Genomic DNA, 17,113 nt, shown 5'->3' with positions numbered 1-17,113 from the left:
TTTCTCCGCAGCTTCCTCTCTCGTCGTTCCTTTCGGGTGCGCCTTGGTACCGCTCTCTCTCCCTCTTTTCAGCAATACGAAGGTGTGCCCCGGGTAGTGTTCTGAGCACTACTCTTTTTCTGGTTGCCCTCAATGGTCTTCTTTCCTCTTCCTTCTGGTGTCTTCTCCGCTCTCTATGTCGATGATCTTACCCTTTGTTGTCAGGGTGATGATTCGCCTCTCCTTCAACGCCGGCTTCAACTTGCCATTGATGCCGTGTCGTCTTGGGCCACAGGTCATGGCTTCAGTTCTCTACTTCTAAGACTGTGCCATGACTTTTACGCGGAAACGGGTTGTTCTTCGTCCTCTTTGTTACTTTATGGTCATCCCCTTGAATACAAAGATTCCGCGAAGCTTTTGGGGTTATTTCTTGACACTCGTTTGTCTTGGTCTCCCCATATCTCTTACCTCCGTGTTGAGTGCTCTAAGGCCCTTACCCTCCTTCGGGTCTTGTCCCATACTTCTTGGGGGGCAGATAGGCGCACTCTCCTTGCTTACATTCCTCTCTCGTCCTGTCTAAGCTCGATTATGGTTGCCCTGCTTACTCGTCTGCTTCTCCTTCTACTCTTCGCCGTCTTGATGCTTTGCACCATACTGGGTTGGTCTCTCAGTTCTGGTGCCTTTCGTTCGACTCCCATCCTTAGCTTGTATGTTGACACTGGCTTCCTGTCTCTCCAGGACCGCCGTGATCGCTACTGTCTTCGCTATCTTGCGCGGTCCTTACAACATCCTTCCTCTCGCCTCTGTCGTGCTTTAACTTTTACCCCTCCTGCGGTTCCTGTTCCTCTTCACCACCTCCCTCTTTCTGTCCGGTTATCTCGCCTACAGGATTCTCTTTCCGTTCGTATTCTGATGTTTCTCCGTGTTGTTCCTTCTTTGCCCCCGTGGAGGGTCCCTCTTCCGCGGTTTTGTACATCCTTGACCCGTATCACTAAAGCTTTTACCCCTCCTACGGTTCTCAAACGCCTTTTCCTCGAGCACTTTTCTTCTCACTCCCGCTCCGTTTCTGTCTTCACCGATGGGTCTAAGTCAGCGGACGGTGTTGGCTAGTCTGTTGTTTTTCCTGATCGCACTTATATGTGTCGCTTGCCTCCGGAGACTAGCATCTTTACGCGGAACTTTATGCTATTCTCTATGCTCTTCGTCTCCTGCTTTCTCGTTGTCAGTCTTCCTTTGTGGTTGTTGTTGACTCTCGTAGTGCCCTCATGGCTCTCGGGTCCTTTAATCCGGTTCATCCGGTAGTTGTCGAGATCCAGCATTGGCTGTTTCTCGTTCACAGTAAATTTAAGTCGGTTGAGTTTTGTTGGGTTCCCAGCCATATTGGTGTGTCTTTAAATGAGCGTGCGGATGCTGCTGCCAAGGAAGCTGTCTGCTCTTGTCCCATCTCTCGCAAAGGCATTCCGTATTCCGACTTTTACCGGTTATCCATTCCTCAGTCCTTACCCGTTGGCAGGCTTCTTGGTTGTCTGTTACTGGTAACAAGCTACGTACTCTTAAATGTTGTGTTTCCTCGTGGCCGTCCTCCTTCCACCGTAACCGCGGTGGGAAACAGCTCTGGCGAGGTTGCGTATTGGCCATACTCGCTTAACCCATGGTCACTTGATGGAGCGCCGCCCTGCTCCTTATTGTCCTAGTTGCATCGTCCCTCTTACGGTCGTGCATGTCCTTCTTGAATGTCCTGACTTCCAGGACGAGCGTGTGTCTTGCTTTCCGACCGCCCCTCGCGGTCATCTGTCCCTCGATAGAATCTTGGTGACTCGGATACTTTTGATATCGTTCGCCTTATGCGTTTTGTTCTCGTATTGGCATCCTTGGTGATATTTAGCGCCCTCTGATTATTTTGCGTACTTGATGGTGCTACATAGCCTTCCCGGTTTGGTGCCTTCTTTTGATAATTACTTACTTACAGAGCCCGGTCTTCCAACACGGACCGACTCGGGGGCTTGGTCGCCCACCCCACGAGCCTGAGAAGGTAAAGGAGGAACAGAACACAACATAGGTACGAACGATAAACATTCATTCACGAATGTGCCCCCACACCCACCATGGACCCACAGTTAGAGACAGGACACCCAACAGGAATCTATCGCCGATCTTGCCGGGGCCTCCTAGGGGTGCGTCGAGAGTATACGCCCCACAAACGCCACCTTAAGAACCGTCAGTCCGTCGAGATCGGGTTCAGTGACGAAAGGGTGATTGACAATAAAAGGTTCCCCTCGCTCTCTACGTTGGGTACTACAGTTCTATGGGTGCAAGAGTATGCCTCCTGAAGCACCTGGGCGTCAAAATAGAAGTAGTACAAAGGAATAACCAAAACACGCAAAAGGTCGGCAGGAAACGACAAGCAAATAGGAGAAGAGGGGGAGAAAAACAAAACAGAAGGAAAAGGAAAAGTTGTTCAGCAAAATTTTAGAGAACAGCAGCAGGTGCACAAGGCTACAAAAGGACAGAGGACTGTCCTAAGGAGCATCACACTCCGGCAGCCGTTCACTAAGCCCACGTCACGGCATCAACGAGCTGAACGGGGAGGGGGCCATAATTGAGGAAAGATGTACAGGTTTCGTAAATGTTCAATTAATCCTCATCCATTTCGTAGCACTTAATATGTCTCCCCACAATCAGTCACAAATTTAACTTCATTGCACTTTAAACTCCATTTAAATCATTAGGAACATAAGAATGAAAGTTTATAGGCCCAAACGAGATACCTTTTGTTTATATCCACCCAATCTCATCCATGTGTCGAACCTACACTTGAAACAGTAAGATACCCCACTGCTAATGTTACGCGGTAATTAGTGCCCCACATTTTCAACCCATGTTAACGAACCAATATTATCTCATTACACACATAAATCACAATAGCGTGATGCACCAAATGAGCAAATCCACAAGGGCAGTGATGCGTGTTCCAACCTACGTCCGGAATGATCCCAGACGCACCTTCCCCCAGAGAAGCTGTGTGAGCCTTATGAGGGCAGTTGCACTCAAGGTTGCAACATTTTTTACCATGTCGTGGCGCAGTAGCATAATCTGGGATCATCCCGAACGTAGGTTCGAACCCTCATCACGACCCCTGTGGATTTGTTCATAATAATTCATTCTTCACCTTTACGAAAAATGTAATTTATGCTTTGTCATTCTTTAAATGATTTTTGTATATATTAACAACGTGTTCTCTTTTTCCTCATAAAAATAAACGGAAGCTCGACGAGGTCTTAGGCAGAATGGGAAGGTTCGAGACAAACGTCATCTACGTAAAGATTCAGAAGACACCGAAGCTGCTTGATCTGAGGAAGGAGATTGTTGCCCTCCTGGACACCTGAGGACTTAGCTTGCAGGACTACAATTATAACCCCCACGTCACCCTATTTAAGCGATGCTGGGGTAGATGCTACCGAACTTGTCTATGTTAAGAGATCCAGGGCTCTCTCGCAACATGAAGCAATCGTAAAAATTCTGATAAACTCTGCACAGATATCCGACGGAACCAATGTCAGTATCCCAAGAGTGGGCTTCAAGGTGTATAACCCGAAGAATGCTATCGTATCTATAAACATGTCAATGTCAAAGAGCCACTTGAATAATACCCTGCATTGCTTGGATAATACCAAATACCAATACCCTGGTAATAATACCAATACCCTGTATATTTGTCCTAAGGAGAAATATAGTCATTTGGATAAAGATAAAACAAAATCTAGACGACTAAGAAAACAAAGCTTGTAATTATAAAAAAAAATTATGTAATTATTACAAATACTATGTATTTGTTTTTAAAGTAATGAGAACTGTTGGCTCGATGACCATTACTAAAACTGAATTTGTCTCCATTCAGAATTTTTATAAACACAACATTTTTATCTTGTACATATGTTATACAAATTGCATTATATCATTAATAAATTTATTGTATATATACCAGAAATCTTATTTTCCAATTTTTTAGAAATTTCTCCTTCTATATTCTTATTTTTCCAATTGGGTGCAATAATGTTTACACAGTAAAATCACCGAGATAGTAAGAGTGACTCCTCCCTTTATAATACGTATTCATTTATAACTGGATCATTTTACACTTATAATTATGAAATATTCCCTTGTAACATAATTAACTACTTAAAACATACTTTCTAATAATATACCACCTTGAGGATTTTTTGCCTTTAAGACTAACTACGAATTAATACTTAAATTTAGGTATTTTGTGAATTAATCACGTTATTAAAATATGAATTATCGTTACTGTCATATCTGTGACGTCACCGTGAGGACTGAGTAACAACTATTTTCTTAGGCCTCGTAAGTGAGATATTTCTAACACATTATATATTAAACAAATCAATATATTCAGTTCTGATTCGAATAAAATAGCCCAACTCCCAGTTTTATAACGATTTATTCTCACATGAGCGGCGGCGTGCTTGTGGGACCATATTGGTTTGGATGGCCACCAGGACTGACGGTTTGGACGGCCAAGAGAATTTGAAGGTTTGGTCGGCCAAGAGGATTTGAAGGTTTGGTCGGCCAATCCTCATCAAGATGAGGATTTTTTTGAATGAAATATTAATTTTAAATTTTGGGATGACATAAGTATGATTTCTCTGATCATGGAAGCTCATATGATGATTACATTCTTAAATTATAGTATATTATTTCTCTGCTGTGAATATAGTTTGTCATCCACACCTTTATTTCAAACAGTCAATCTGTCAAACACATAATTCAAATAAAAGCAATGATATGGAACGCAATGATATGGAACATATTTTCAAGATTAAAATATGTTCAGATTTGTAATTATTCACAAGATACATTTAAAACTCGCAAAATTAAAACGGAATGCACGAAAGTTTCTTTATCTTCCGCGAATTGTTTTTATAATTTTGATCTTTAGTCAAGGACTTTAGGCACTATGCCCCCCCCCACCTGGACTGCCTTGGATTACCTATCAGGGCTCTGATTTGGATTCCCCCTGCAAGAACTCGGCCTTGGATTACCTACCGGACAAGAATACTCGAACTATTACTGTCGAACTGAACAACAGTCAGTTAATAATGTACATAAATTTTAAACAGCTAAAACCTTTTTGTGTGGTTACAAGCATGAGATCAGACAAATACATGAAATCCCCTACCCCTACCCCCCCCCCCCCCCCACATCCTTATCACTGTTCTGATACAGTTATGTGATACAATATTTTTTTATGCGATTACTGAACATCAAAATACAAAATATGAAGTCTCCCAACACACAAGTACGGTCTGGTCGACTAAACATCTTTTCTCTTTTCCTTCACTTTTCGTCAGCCTGTGATGGCAGCTGTGCTTGTTTTCTCGTTGCCTAAGATACCACAAAAGCCTTTGATAAAGTTTGCTATCAGGTTCTTACCTACTGTTGCTGCAAGTTTCCTATTCCTTTTGGTCTTTCTTTTCCCCCTCTAAGCACTATCTATATGGTATTGTTCCTTAGCCGTTATAATTTACAGTACCCTGTTATTTGTCCATTAGGTTCTGAAGTCACTTTTTGAGAGGACGGGTAATACCGCAATTAAAATATAAAACCTGAATATAATTTGTTAAATTGGTAAAACCATATATAAGGATTATGTCATCAAAGTATATATATAATTTTTTTATACAATATCTGATAGTGTTATCTATTACAAATATGCCTTCAATGAAAACACATTTAAAGGTAGTGGAAAGTAGTTAAATATTATTGAATTGAATCAAGAATTTAGAAATGAAGATGTTGAAGGTATCAGAAACAAACATTAAATATAATCAAGGCAAGACTATAGGTAGAAAACAGTTCTCTGAAAGTTCATATGTTCAAGATTTTCATCCGAAGCATCTAATAGATTTTCTCACTTCCAACACAGATGCATTCAAAAAGTCTGGATCCAAAGGCAGATAATGGTCAGAGACAAACAAAAGCTTATCCCTAACTAGTCTTTCAAATTCCAAATCTCCAACTTTGTCTGTTTCTTAAGAGTTTAAAATAGGTACGGTTTTATCCAGGTTTCCCTGGGCCTTCTTTCCGACGAAACTTCCTGGACTCTATATCTCGAGACTTTGAACTTCAGTGGTTTAATATCACATGACGGAGCGCTCCTCATCTCCCAGGAGGAAATAACGCATCTTTCAGCTCCTCAATCATTCTTGGGTATCGTTTTATGCAGTGTTTTTGTTTGCCTCTCTCACTACTACCATCAGGCTTGGCTCACCAACTTCTTGCCCGCCTCTCCACACCACCGCCATCTTGCCACCCTCACACCACCGCCACCATCTTGCCCGCCTCTCCACACACCGCCACCATCTTGCCCGCCACTCCACACCACCGCCACCATCTTGCCGCCACTCCACACCACCGCCACCATCTTGCCCCCCTCCACCCACCGCCACCATCTTGCCGCCTCTCCACACCACCGCCACCATCTTGCCCGCCACTCCACACCACCGCCACCATCTTGCCCGCCTCTCCACACCACCGCCACCATCTTGCCTGCCTCTCCCCACCTCCCCGCTCAGCTCGTTGCTATCGTGAGGGGGGCTTAGTGGGCGGCCGCAGGAGTGTGATGCTCCTTGGGACAGTCCTCTGTCCTTTTCTAGCCTTGTGCTCCTGCTGCCGTCCCTCCAATTGTGCTGAGCACCTTTTCTTTTCATTCTGTTTCGTTTTCTCCCCCTCTTCGCCTATCTGCTTGCCGTTTCCTGCCGACCTGCTGCTTGTTTTAGTTATTCCTTGGACTTCTTCTATTTTGACGCCCAGGTGCTTGAAGAGGCATACTCTTGCACCCGTAGAACTGTAATACCCGATGTCTCGAGCGAGGGGAACCTTTTATTGTCAATCCCCCTTTCGTCGCTGAACCCAATCTCGACGGACTGTCGGTTCTTAAGGTGGTTTGTGGGGCGTATACTCATGACGCATCCCCGGGGGGGGCCCCGGCATGATCGGCAATAGTTCCTGTTGTGTGTCCTGCCTCTAATTGTGGCTCCATGGTGGGTATGGGGGACATTCGTGGATGCATTTCTTTCTCTTTGTCTATATGTCGTTAAATGTTTCTGTTGTACCCTCTCAGGCTCGTGGGTGGGCGACCAAGCCCCCAGTCGGCCTGTATTGGAAGACCGAGCTCTGTAGCCCCGCTGCATTGGCACTGACCTTGCTCCTCCTTTGACCGTCCTGACTTCTTCCCCAAGCTCTCCTCCCTCCTCTGTGGTTGGGTCGAGCCTCGAGCCCCAGTGGTGATCACTTCGTCCCCTGGTGTGGCTAAGTCTCTCGTTGTGACTACTGTGCCCTTTTGCCTCTCTGGGGGTTCTCAACGCCGTCAGCGCCACGGCCGCACTCGCTCGTTTCTTCCTTACTGATGCGTATCAGGCCTTGTTTGGTCCTGCTTCGTGGGCCAAATACTTTGATCTCCTCCCTCTTGATTCTGCGCCTCCTGACGATTTCTCCCTCCATTGGCATCTCGTTGATTCTGTGGATGTGTCTGTTACCTTCAACCCCACTCGTCTCGGTACACGTGTCGTTGCTGCTCCTACTCAGGATGCAGCTTCCCGCTTGGCTGCCTTATCCTGCCTTGGCGAGATCCCTGTTTGGTCTCAAAGAACGCTCGGTTGAATGCCAACGTTGGCACTATTCTCCTCCCGCCGCATGTTGCAACCGGTGTTTGGAATCTGCAGGACTGCCACGATGACATTCGGCATATTCTTGATGCCCAAGGCCATTCTGTCCTCCAGGTTGTCGAGGTTACTCTAAATCTCTAACTTAAATCCTGGCAAGGTCGCCAATGTCGGGGGTTACTCTACTAATCTCGGATTTAAATCCTGGCAATATCGCCAATGTTGAGGTGTCTCTCCCTCTCACCAGTCACCACCAAGTACTAGTAGTGGTAACTGTTACTTACTGTAGCCCTGCGGGTCTTCACTCCATTCTCGAGATGCTACTGTTCACCTGGAGTTTCCCAGTCTATCTCCGGCCGGCCTTATAGCCTGGAGGCGAGTGGTAACACGATCTACTCTCTTGAACGTGTGCCCGCCCGACAAAGGGCTCCACTGCTAACTGAAAGGTCGCCAGCTGGTGTTCTCCGTGTCCAGTAACACGTCAGTGGTATTGTGGAATTGTGTAGTAGTGGCAGAGAGCACACTAAATAAAGCTGGTAACAGGCAGGTTATATCTCAATCACTCTCTCTCTATATGGACTCAATAATCTCAATAGCAACAAGTTATGCAGGGATAATACAAACACGAAGGTGGTTTTGTATTTTCTTAAAATATTAAAGTATTAGCTCTGGATCAACAACAAGGCAACGAAGTACATGGCAGCAAATCACTCTCTCTTCATAAATCAGGAACGCTACACGATGGCAACACTCCCCCACCGCCGTACATTGCCAGCTGCCACGCCCCTCACTGTATACTCTCTCTGTACTTGTTGTCCTGGCATTAAGTGCTTATTTCTTCAAATTCACAGTAACCACAATAGTGGCAATCAACCAGTAAATTGCTACAATGGTAATAAACACAGTAGACCACTATTTTGTCCACAAACACAGTAGATTGCTATACTAGCGATAACACAGTAACCACTATAATGGCCCCAAAACACAGTAAATTACTTCAATGGCAATAAACACAGTAAATCATTGTACATATGAAAATACTATTCAATACTCCAGCATATATATATATATATATATAATATATATATATATATATTATATATATTATATATTATATTTATATATATATATATATAATATATATATTATATATATATATATATATATATATATATATATATATATATATATATATAACTTTTAGACACTCACCCACCAGGAGACTCGAACACTGGCCAACAAGGTGGCAGTTGCATGCTGTATCCACTACGCTATACTTCAAAGCCATAAAGAGAGGTAGGAATTCTGGGTATTTAACCAACCAGAAATTCCAATCCTCTCCCAGGCGATGAGATAGTGTGGGACCTCGGATGCTCTTTCATCGGTTCCTGTTATATGGGAAACTCAGTGCCAAATGCTTAATGCACAGACTACCCTATTCCAGTAGCTGAAGTTTATAACTTTTTAGACACTCAACCCACCAGGAGACTCGAACACTGGCCAACAAGGTGGCAGTTGCATGCTGTATCCACTACGCTATAAGCAAAGCCATAAAGAGAGGTAGGAATTCTGGGGTATTTAACCAACCAGAAATTCCAATCCTCTCCCAGGCGATGAGATAGTGTGGGACCTCGGATGCTCTTTCATCGGTTCCTGTTATATGGGAAAACTCAGTGCCAAATGCTTAATGCACAGACTACCCTATTCCAGTAGCTGAAGTTTATAACTTTTTAGACACTCAACCCACCAGGAGACTCGAACACTGGCCAACAAGGTGGCAGTTGCATGCTGTATCCACTACGCTATACTTCAAAGCCATAAAGAGAGGTAGGAATTCTGGGGTATTTAACCAACCAGAAATTCCAATCCTCTCCCAGGCGATGAGATAGTGGTGGGACCTCGGATGCTCTTTCATCGGTTCCTGTTATATGGGAAAACTCAGTGCCAAATGCTTAATGCACAGACTACCCTATTCCAGTAGCTGAAGTTTATAACTTTTTAGACACTCAACCCACCAGGAGACTCGAACACTGGCCAACAAGGTGGCAGTTGCATGCTGTATCCACTACGCTATACTTCAAAGCCATAAAGAGAGGTAGGAATTCTGGGGTATTTAACCAACCAAAATTCCAATCCTCTCCCAGGCGATGAGATAGTGTGGGACCTCGGATGCTCTTTCATCGGTTCCTGTTATATGGGAAACTCAGTGCCAAATGCTTAATGCACAGACTACCCTATTCCAGTAGCTGAAGTTTATAACTTTTTAGACACTCAACCCACCAGGAGACTCGAACACTGGCCAACAAGGTGGCAGTTGCATGCTGTATCCACTACGCTATACTTCAAAGCCATAAAGAGAGTAGGAATTCTGGGGTATTTAACCAACCAGAAATTCCAATCCTCTCCCAGGCGATGAGATAGTGTGGGACCTCGGATGCTCTTTCATCGGTTCCTGTTATATGGGAAAACTCAGTGCCAAATGCTTAATGCACAGACTACCCTATTCCAGTAGCTGAAGTTTATAACTTTTTAGACACTCAACCCCACCAGAGACTCGAACACTGGCCAACAAGGTGGCAGTTGCATGCTGTATCCACTACGCTATACTTCAAAGCCATAAAGAGAGGTAGGAATTCTGGGTATTTAACCAACCAGAAATTCCAATCCTCTCCCAGGCGATGAGATAGTGTGGGACCTCGGATGCTCTTTCATCGGTTCCTGTTATATGGAAAACTCAGTGCCAAATGCTTAATGCACAGACTACCCTATTCCAGTAGCTGAAGTTTATAACTTTTTAGACACTCAACCCACCAGAGACTCGAACACTGGCCAACAAGGTGCAGTTGCATGCTGTATCCACTACGCTATACTTCAAAGCCATAAAGAGAGGTAGGAATTCTGGGGTATTTAACCAACCAGAAATTCCAATCCTCTCCCAGGCGATGAGATAGTGTGGGACCTCGGATGCTCTTTCATCGGTTCCTGTTATATGGGAAACTCAGTGCCAAATGCTTAATGCACAGACTACCCTATTCCAGTAGCTGAAGTTTATAACTTTTTAGACACTCAACCCACCAGGAGACTCGAACACTGGCCAACAAGGTGGCAGTTGCATGCTGTATCCACTACGCTATACTTCAAAGCCATAAAGAGAGGTAGGAATTCTGGGTATTTAACCAACCAGAAATTCCAATCCTCTCCCAGGCGATGAGATAGTGTGGGACCTCGGATGCTCTTTCATCGTTCCTGTTATATGGGAAAACTCAGTGCCAAATGCTTAATGCACAGACTACCCTATTCCAGTAGCTGAAGTTTATAACTTTTTAGACACTCAACCCACCAGGAGACTCGAACACTGGCCAACAAGGTGGCAGTTGCATGCTGTATCCACTACGCTATACTTCAAAGCCATAAAGAGGTAGGAATTCTGGGGTATTTAACCAACCAGAAATTCCAATCCTCTCCCAGGCGATGAGATAGTGTGGGACCTCGGATGCTCTTTCATCGGTTCCTGTTATATGGGAAAACTCAGTGCCAAATGCTTAATGCACAGACTACCCTATTCCAGTAGCTCTCTTTATGGCTTTGAAGTATAGCGTAGTGGATACAGCATGCAACTGCCACCTTGTTGGCCAGTGTTCGAGTCTCCTGGTGGGTTGAGTGTCTAAAAGTTATAAACTTCAGCTACTGGAATAGGGTAGTCTGTGCATTAAGCATTTGGCACTGAGTTTTCCCATATAACAGGAACCGATGAAAGAGCATCCGAGGTCCCACACTATCTCATCGCCTGGGAGAGGATTGGAATTTCTGGTTGGTTAAATACCCAGAATTCCTACCTCTCTTTATGGCTTTGAAGTATAGCGTAGTGGATACAGCATGCAACTGCCACCTTGTTGGCCAGTGTTCGAGTCTCCTGGTGGGTTGAGTGTCTAAAAAGTTATAAACTTCAGCTACTGGAATAGGGTAGTCTGTGCATTAAGCATTTGGCACTGAGTTTTCCCATATAACAGGAACCGATGAAAGAGCATCCGAGGTCCCACACTATCTCATCGCCTGGGAGAGGATTGGAATTTCTGGTTGGTTAAATACCCCAGAATTCCTACCTCTCTTTATGGCTTTGAAGTATAGCGTAGTGGATACAGCATGCAACTGCCACCTTGTTGGCCAGTGTTCGAGTCTCCTGGTGGGTTGAGTGTCTAAAAAGTTATAAACTTCAGCTACTGGAATAGGGTAGTCTGTGCATTAAGCATTTGGCACTGAGTTTTCCCATATAACAGGAACCGATGAAAGAGCATCCGAGGTCCCACACTATCTCATCGCCTGGGAGAGGATTGGAATTTCTGGTTGGTTAAATACCCCAGAATTCCTACCTCTCTTTATGGCTTTGAAGTATAGCGTAGTGGATACAGCATGCAACTGCCACCTTGTTGGCCAGTGTTCGAGTCTCCTGGTGGGTTGAGTGTCTAAAAAGTTATAAACTTCAGCTACTGGAATAGGGTAGTCTGTGCATTAAGCATTTGGCACTGAGTTTTCCCATATAACAGGAACCGATGAAAGAGCATCCGAGGTCCCACACTATCTCATCGCCTGGGAGAGGATTGGAATTTCTGGTTGGTTAAATACCCCAGAATTCCTACCTCTCTTTATGGCTTTGAAGTATAGCGTAGTGGATACAGCATGCAACTGCCACCTTGTTGGCCAGTGTTTGAGTCTCCTGGTGGGTTGAGTGTCTAAAAAGTTATAAACTTCAGCTACTGGAATAGGGTAGTCTGTGCATTAAGCATTTGGCACTGAGTTTTCCCATATAACAGGAACCGATGAAAGAGCATCCGAGGTCCCACACTATCTCATCGCCTGGGAGAGGATTGGAATTTCTGGTTGGTTAAATACCCCAGAATTCCTACCTCTCTTTATGGCTTTGAAGTATAGCGTAGTGGATACAGCATGCAACTGCCACCTTGTTGGCCAGTGTTCGAGTCTCCTGGTGGGTTGAGTGTCTAAAAAGTTATAAACTTCAGCTACTGGAATAGGGTAGTCTGTGCATTAAGCATTTGGCACTGAGTTTTCCCATATAACAGGAACCGATGAAAGAGCATCCGAGGTCCCACACTATCTCATCGCCTGGGAGAGGATTGGAATTTCTGGTTGGTTAAATACCCCAGAATTCCTACCTCTCTTTATGGCTTTGAAGTATAGCGTAGTGGATACAGCATGCAACTGCCACCTTGTTGGCCAGTGTTCGAGTCTCCTGGTGGGTTGAGTGTCTAAAAAGTTATAAACTTCAGCTACTGGAATAGGGTAGTCTGTGCATTATATATATATATATATATATATATATATATATATATACATATATATATATATATCATTTCATCAATATTAGTAATAATGAGTCAATACGGGGCACACAGCCTTATACTAATAAATGGTACATTTATATATATATATATATTCTCTGACACAAACTTATAATATTAATGTCACATGAATGTAAATGTCCTCGACACAGCAAACTCTTCGATAAATCACAGGTGCACTCACACAACACACATATATTTCGCGAGAGCTCTCTACAGCATCTCTCTGCACAACTGTGCCTTACTATGACATAGATATTGGTGAGCGCTGCTCACGACATAGAAGATACTCTGGCTAAATAGCTGACTAAAGGGGAATGGGGAGGGAAAACTGAATTACCTACTTCCACCTCAATGATGTGGACTTGTCCTCTGTTGAAAGTTGAATTGTAGCTCCTGGTCCCGGCTCTCGACTCGCTGTAGGGAATGCCCCCACACACACACTGATGCTCCCTCCAGGAACCCCATCAACACTCAAAAACGCATCTTCACCGTGCTCTATCCTCTGCTGGCCCGTGCTCCTCCACAACCTCTTGAAGGGTTGGAGTCGGTCTCCTGGTCGTCGACTTCTCCTCACAACTACGTCTGCAGTCCTTTCTCTCGGCTGCAATCGTTCTGATTCCCAGTTAGCTTCGTTCTTCTCCTGCCTCTCGGCGGATTGGCCCAGCCGCTACGTCGTCACCTAAACTGGTGAAACTGCACAGTCGTCCCAGACGTCACTGCTCAGACTTCACTTCTTGCAACACACCTGTCACTGGAGCACTTGCTGCTCATTTCTCGTCAATTCCTTCTTCGGTCCAACACATGGAATATAGGAAGACCTCACAGGGTGCTTGCAGACTACAGGATGAAGCGTAAATCCACCGGATCTGGGGCGAAAACTCTCAGACTGACAGGACCCCCTATCGCACGTTTGACCTCGACGTGTCGTGTCAAACTCCGTGGCGCCACGGCCCGCGCCGTCCGGACCCCCCTGCACTCGTGACGTGTCTTGGCGGGAAAATGTAGGGTCCAGCGCCATCTTGGCGTCCTAAAGGGCCTAAACCACTGGCCAAAACACTCTTCTTTTGCCATTTTCTTGCCAACGCGAGAACACTTTATGCTCCCACATATGGCAAATTGTTCCCCGGAACGTAGAGAACGTTCGGGTAAAGTGAATATGACTCTTACAGCTGGCGTGGGAGAAATATAAGGGGGGAACACCGTCACAAGGTAGACTCGTTTACTCGTCCCCCTCGTGGTCGTCGCCGTCAACCCCTTTGAGTTGTGTAGATCACCTTTGTTGGTAGGACCCTTCCTTCCTCTGTCATTCTTGCTGGTGCCAGGTGCTCTGTCCAGGAGTGTATTCCTTCTCCTCGGCTTTGTAACAAGTGCTGGAGGTTTGGGCATGGTGCCCTCCGCTGCTCTGGGAATGTCTCTCTCTGTTCTTTGTGTGGGGGTGAAGGTCACTCTAAGTCGGAGTGCACTTCTCCCCAAGCTCGCTGCCTCAACTGTGGTGAGGCCCATCCTACCTTCTCCCGTGCCTGTATCCATTACAAGCTTGAGGCAGCCATCCTCAACTTGAAGCAAAAGGAGCGTTTATCTTTTCCCGAGGTGAGGCGCCAGGTTCGCCGGCTCCCGCCTTATGCTAACGTCTCTTATGCTCGCGTGTTGCGCTCTTCCTCTTCTCGTCCTTCCCACCTTCCTCAGACTCACAACCGTTTCCGGGCCTTGGACCCTGATACGCCCACTGCCCCCTCCTCTGTTCCTTTAAGTTCTGTCCCGAAGGGTCCCCCTCCTAGTCCTCTGTCTGGGGTTCCCCTTCTTTTTACCCGGTCTGTCATGTCTCTTGTGTCTTCTTCCTCGTCTCCCTCCGATCCTCCTTCCCATCCTTCTCCTCCATCTATTGACTCTCCCCGCCGCCTGTCGGTGCAGGCGGATGTACATCGCTCTCCTAACGGCCGTCGTGTGTGCTCTCATTCAGCTTCTCCTGTTGAGACACTGGAATCCGTTGCCCGGTACGTAGTTGCTGGGACACCGGTCTCTTTACGTCAGAAGCGTAAGCCTGGCTCCTCTCCTTCCTCCTCCCTGGCGGGTAAGAAGGCTTGGCCCCTGCTACTGGCTCTATTGCTCCTTCCCCTCCCATTTCAGTGGTTGCGCCCCCTGTTCCTGCTATGGAGGTTTCTTTGGCCCCTGCTTCCCTCTCGGTTGCTGCCCTTGCTGAGGTGCACTCCCCTCTTTATACTCTCCCTTTTCCTGCTGCTGTCCTTGACTGCTCCTCTCCGTTTTCTCGTCCTCTTTCTCCTCCTCCGGACCCCGCCCGCACACCTCTGGTCTGTTCTCCCGCTTCCTTCCCTCCGTCTTTGCTCAGTTTACCCATGCCCCCTAACCCTGATTTTGCTGACCCTGATATTCTTTAACGTGCTATATTGCTCTTTCGCCTTTATTTCTTCCTTGTTCTCTGTTGTTGTCCTTTCTCTTCTCGTCGATGTCTATTCTTCAATGGAACGTTCGTGGTTATTATGCCAATTTCCTCGAACTCCAACTTCTGATTTCGCGGTTTTCGCCCCTTTGTGTCTGTCTCCAGGAGCCGATGCTTGGTGCTCGTCCTGGTCGTTTTCGTGGCTATTCCTTTCCCTCCCCCCCCCAGCCATTGCTGGGGCTTCTAATTCTTCTGCTCTCTCGATTCGCGCTGATGTTCCCATCGTCCACTTACTTTTTCCTTTGCCTCTCCATTGTTCTCCTGCTCGTATCTTTGTGAGGAAATGGTACACAGTTTGTTCTATTTATCTCCCCCGAGTGTCCCGCTTTCTCATCCTGATTTGAAACACCTCCTGTACTCCTTACCAGAGCCTGTGCTCCTGCTGGGTGATTTCAATTGTCGTCAATCTCTTTGGGGTGCTGTTCTAACACCCGAGGTCGCCTTCTTGAGCCGTTTATCCTCTCTTGTTACCTGTCTCTTCTGAATTCTGGTGAGCCCACTCATTTGGACTCTCGGACTCGCACCCTTTCCTGTCTTGACCTTTCTCTCTGCTCTTCTTCTCTTTCCTTAGATTTCACATGGCAGGTTCTTGATGACCTCCATGGCAGTGACCATTTCCCCATCCCTGTTTCCTTTTTCTCTTTTCGCCCTTCCCTCTCCTTCCCTAGGTGGCAGTTCGCTAAGGCGGACTGGAACGTATTTACCCTGAGTGCTGCTCTCCCTGACTTTTCCCTCGTGCGCTCCGCCTTTTTCATGACACTGTCTTCGATGTTGCCCTCTGCTCTATTCCTCGCTCTTCCTCTCAGGGTCCACGGAAGTGGACCCTGGTGGAATGCAGACTGTGCTCGGGCTGTCCGCTATAAGCGTGCAGCCTGGAAGAGGCCCTCAAGGTCGTCAAACTGTCAAATCAATCATTAAGTTCTGAGTAATCTGCAAAAGATACAACGCTCGAGTGTGTCCTTACCCAGAACCTCCACCACTCCCTAAAGAGTGGTGGAGGTTCTGGGAGAGAGTAGTTCATCTTCTAAGGAGTGGTTCTAAGGAGAGAGAGTTCATCTTCGTCCCTTTGAGACCACTGGTGTCGATTACACAGGAACCTTGCTTCTCACTGGCAATCCAGATAAGATACCAGTGAAAGCTTATATTTGCCTCTTCACGTGTGCTACCACACGAGGCGTACATCTAGAAGTGACTTCTGACATGAGTGCCGAATCCTTCATCCAAGCTTTTCGTAGATTTTCAGCTTGCAGATCCTGTCCCAAACTAATGATATTTGATAATGGTTCAAATTTTGTGGCAGGAGAAGCCTGCCTTACGAGAGATATGGAATCATCCAGAAGTGCAGTCTGTCATGCAGAGACGACAATGCCACTGGAAATTTATTGCTCCAAGAGCCCCCTGGCAAGGTCGGTTCTACAAACGTATGATAGGGACTGTCAAGAAATGTTTAAGGAAGACCTTGCATTGACAGAAAATTGGTTACTCTGAACTCCAAACGCTCGTCATGGAAATTGAGGCGCGAGTCAACAATCGCCCATTAACTTACCTATCAGATGATTTCTCACAGAGAGAGCCTCTGAGTCCCTCATATTTAATGCATGGAGGCCTGCTGAGCCCTTTGATACCTTTGGCAG

The sequence above is a fragment of the Procambarus clarkii genome, chromosome 12, assembly GCF_040958095.1.
Source record: "Procambarus clarkii isolate CNS0578487 chromosome 12, FALCON_Pclarkii_2.0, whole genome shotgun sequence".
NCBI classification, from domain to species: domain Eukaryota; kingdom Metazoa; phylum Arthropoda; class Malacostraca; order Decapoda; family Cambaridae; genus Procambarus; species Procambarus clarkii.
This window is presented reverse-complemented; position numbering follows the sequence as displayed.